This window comes from Salvelinus sp. IW2-2015, linkage group LG34 (assembly GCF_002910315.2).
Source record: "Salvelinus sp. IW2-2015 linkage group LG34, ASM291031v2, whole genome shotgun sequence".
Classification (NCBI taxonomy): domain Eukaryota; kingdom Metazoa; phylum Chordata; class Actinopteri; order Salmoniformes; family Salmonidae; genus Salvelinus; species Salvelinus sp. IW2-2015.
In genome coordinates, this window is record NC_036873.1 from 438622 (window position 1) to 442756 (window position 4135).

Sequence of the window (4135 nt, forward strand, 5' to 3'; positions counted from 1 at the left end):
CTGCGATCATGTCTATCTCACTCAGATGAAGTGTGTCACCTTAAAGTAGAAAGTGAACTGTTTATTTCAAAATACACCAATCCACATAGCAGGCAGTTCGACACTGAACAATAGTGTGCCTATGGCTTAGCAATTATGGGGACAATAAGGCTAAGCGTACCTGAATAATGTCGGACACACCCACAACTCACTCTCTCACACACATGTACTGTCAATCTGAAATGAGACCTGCAACATTCTGGGGATTATATATTTGGGGACGCACCTTTAGACGGAGCACCGTCACACTGCGCAGAAAAGCAAAGCAATTCGAGCTGTTTTGGGACTGATACTAACCTGTGACTCTGTCCAGCTTGGCCAGGTCAGACCCAGGGCGTTGGGCCGGTGGGGGTACGTGTGGAGTACACCCCAACCCTCTGGCCGTTCAGTCTGGGTGGCTTCACCTTAGCCTTATAACTCAGGGGGCCGTTCTTATGGAACAGGAAGATGATCTGGAAATGGAATGAGTGAAAGCAGGCTAATGTTTTATTGTACAAGTGTCGACAAATTGGGATATTGGGATGTAAGTTGATCAAAACAGTTCATGACTAAGAAAATGATTGTGACATCCTTGATACGTTTAGCTAATGAGAGAACTGTCTTTGCAAAAAATACAGATTGTTTTATGTAGTACTGACATTGCTACCTTCTTAACAGCCTTAAGTTTAGCTAGCTACCCCCTCTACTAAGTTTGGCTCCCTATCCCAGTCTCTAGTACTACCAGACATGAGAGTAGTTGTCCAGGCGACCAGTGAGTGTTCAGGGTTGTTGAAGACACTCTGCTGGATCTGAAGGGTGGCCCTGGAGGCCCACATATGGTTGGTGTCTGGGGTGCCATTCTTCACTGAGAAAACAGGCTGATGTAACCTATGGGGACTGTCTGGATGGTCCTGTGAAGAGAGAATTGGCATTTTCAAACAATGATTAAAGGTCCATTATCTAGCTTTGTGCCAGACCAAACATATTTCAGATAGAAATGCAAGCTATAGATCATGTCATTCTCATAGAAATTATTCTCATTGGAAGCAAGTCTGATAAGCGGAAGATCCTTTGTGTGCGATATTTCTATATTGATTCTATAGTGAATAGAAGTTCTAATGAAGTGCCAGTCAGATAAAGCTAAACAATGATCAAGACAAGTTATGGGGGAAGATATGAGAGGGATATAAGCGAGAAATCGAGTGCCTTAGCCAGCTACCTTTCTCAAGTGAATTCTGTGTCTCTAGTTCTGCCTGTGACCCCGGCTGACTCTTTGGAGATCGACTCTGGCCAATGTGTGTCAAAGCAGACTGGAGAGATGTACTGTGTTTCGATGAAAACGAACAGCACTGTCCAACAATTGCCTGGGTGGGGGGAATTTTAATACCTGTGTTGACACATTGTGGTCAGCAGCATATAGTCAGTATGTAATACGAATAACGACTTAGCTAGATGTTTTTTTTCAAGATGCCATGCTTTACATATGCATTAATTTCATACCTGAGATTCTTGATTTCTTTTCGCATGACAGATATCTGCTGGTTGAGTTTGTTGACATGCTCGGTACAGTTGCAAGTGGCAGACATTTTGATAGTGTCTTGATTGCTTTGCTAGTTTGTCATTGATTAGATTAATATCAGATTCATACAATAACATCTGATAATGTTGTAAAATATCAGAGATTGTTTATGCTGTCTAACAAAATTACACATCTCTGCTGAAATGCTTCCGCGCATGTTGTTCGTCATTTCTAGCTGCCAACCAGCAACTTACTAATGGAAAGCGGTGACTGACTGCTGTAGCAAGCATGCGCAAATGATTATGTAAATTGTGAAGCAAAACGTCAAACTGGTGTCCTGTTGGAGAGTTATGGATGAAACTCGTAGAAATAATTATTTTCATGGTTGTCAGTTTAGAGAATGTCAAAACACATGTGTACTGTAATATTGATATAATATAATGACTCCTTCGAGATGTTTCACTATGTAAAAGGACAGCAGAGGGTAGTATTGAGGAACTGAGACTTGTTCTTATTTTGTAGATGATCATAACAAGGAGACAGTCATATTATCAACAAAGCATCACACTTTATTATCATAGCGCTTATCTCAAATAAACCATTGGTATAAAAAAAATCACAATTAGAAAACACAGTTACCAGAAATGATTAAATACAAATGTATTTTCAAATGCTGCATATTTAGCTTGTACAAATCATTTATTAAATACAGACAGTGCAGTTCTTGCAACATAACAAATTTAGACAATCTATCATGAAGCAATAAATAAATCCATGGGTAGGTTTAAAGCTGGAATTCATGCATTTCGTTGTACATAACATTTCGTATCCATACTCTATGAGTTAACCAGTAAGGCAAAACTGCATCACCTCTCAAATGCACATGTTGACAGAATAGATTACTATGCATGTAATCTGTCTGTGTGCTATCAGAGGCCAGATCTGAGTGGATTTCAGAAGAAGTTTCTTGGTGGATGATCTTGTGAAGGAGCACCAGTGTAGAACCTGGGGAACGTAGAGAACACTCTATTCTGCTCAGGCACATTGACAGACGGCTCCTCACTTGAACCTATGACAGAAAGGTGGTTAGTTTAACATTTCTGATTATACTATATGTGACAAGATCATATCCCTCACAGCTAGATAACATCCCAATGAGCTCATTGCCAGCCACTTCAGTATATTCAGAAGTCAAGTACATGACTGCAAAGAGACATCAATTAATTGATGCCATTAGTACCTTGATCAGTGCCCGTGTTTTTGAGATGGAGGGATGACTTCCTTCTCATCAGGACCCAAGTCCTCAATCAGCACTGGTCCAGGGTGTCACTACCCTGGTCACTGCTTCTGTGTACAGGGTCTCCAACAGGGATGGTGCAGGGGCAGTAACAGGGCTATACATTGGAGAAGGGGCAACAACAGGCACAGGAGCAGGGGCAAGGATGGATAGGGGCTGGGATGGGGGAACATACGCCGGTAGTGATTCTGGCGGGCTAGGGTCCACCGGAAGGAATGGGGATAGTGAGATCGAGGTAGGGGCAGGGGTGACTTCCACTGGTTTGGACACACCTTTACAATGACAGCCTCCTGTTCTGGCTCGTCCTGGGAAGCCGGGAGCTCCGGTGTTGGATCAGTCTTCCTTGGCCTTCTCGTCTTCCCGAGCTACTCTTCTCCTTTTCCCCTCGCTCTCTTCCTCCTGCTCTCTACCCTGATGTCACACAAATAGAAATGTAATTGTGGGTCGTCATTATACACCTCCCGCAACTGGAATGTTTACACTTTGCAGCTGATTACGTTGATAAGCTTGGCGATATTCATTCATGCATTGTTGATAGTGCAAAGTCCTTGATCTAAATGTATGGTGCCAATAGTTGGAAACGCCTAGGCAACCTTTGGTTTCCTCTGGCTTCATATTGGACAATATGGGCTGGAAGACCGATAGGCAGCCAAATACGATTTATCAAATATATTGTTTCATGTACACAATTTATTTATGCAATGTATAACCATCTATTACTATTTTCTGGTCTTACATTCTTTAAACATACAAAAACATAAAGTCATGTTAAGTGGCTTTTCAGCCAAACTTATTTAAGCACGTAAGCAAGCACTRGAGTAAGCCAATAAGGACAAAGGGCTTGGCAGCTGTATTGAAGCCCACATAGTCCACTCAAGTTTCTAGTTAAAYACATTTGTCGGCTGAAGCACAAAACCGTCATTAGTGGTTCAAATCTAAGCCTCTTCCTCTTCCATTACTAGTTCTGCACCTCTTCTTAATGTCTACATTTACCCATAAACCCACTGGTTAATCGCCTTCTCCTCGGCCTCTGCCTTTCTTTTCTTGAGAAGGTCTCTGTCTCTTAGCCGCCGCTGGATCCCACCTGTAACACCGACCAACATACACCAGTCAGCCAGTCAGTCAGCTATCAACAACAGACAGGACACTTCACTCTCAATCCTCATTTGAATTCTATTACATCAATAGTCAGAGTGTAAGACACATTTAGTTAATATCATAATAAACTGACAATGGTTCAATAAAAATTGGGTTACTTAGGCACTTTGTTTCATTATGATTTTGTTCACTGTCCTCTCTGT

General features: G+C 41.9%; 1 long non-coding RNA gene and 1 pseudogene across 2 annotated transcripts; both read right to left on the reverse strand.

Moving 5' to 3' along the window:
• The window catches only part of LOC111958297 (tRNA (adenine(37)-N6)-methyltransferase-like), a 2841-nt pseudogene extending 1096 nt beyond the window's left edge, over positions 1-1745 (reverse strand).
• Positions 1746-2083: 338 nt separating this feature from the next.
• LOC111958503 (uncharacterized) lies at positions 2084-4129 on the reverse strand. 2 transcript variants are annotated; one of them, XR_002876540.2, is made up of 3 exons: positions 3840-4129; positions 2778-3245; positions 2084-2606 (listed from the first exon to the last, which is right to left on the reverse strand). It is a non-coding gene; the product is annotated as an uncharacterized lncRNA (long non-coding RNA). The 2 variants fall into 2 exon arrangements; XR_011474816.1 differs by having other exon boundaries at positions 3828-4129.
• Positions 4130-4135: the final 6 nt, after the last annotated feature.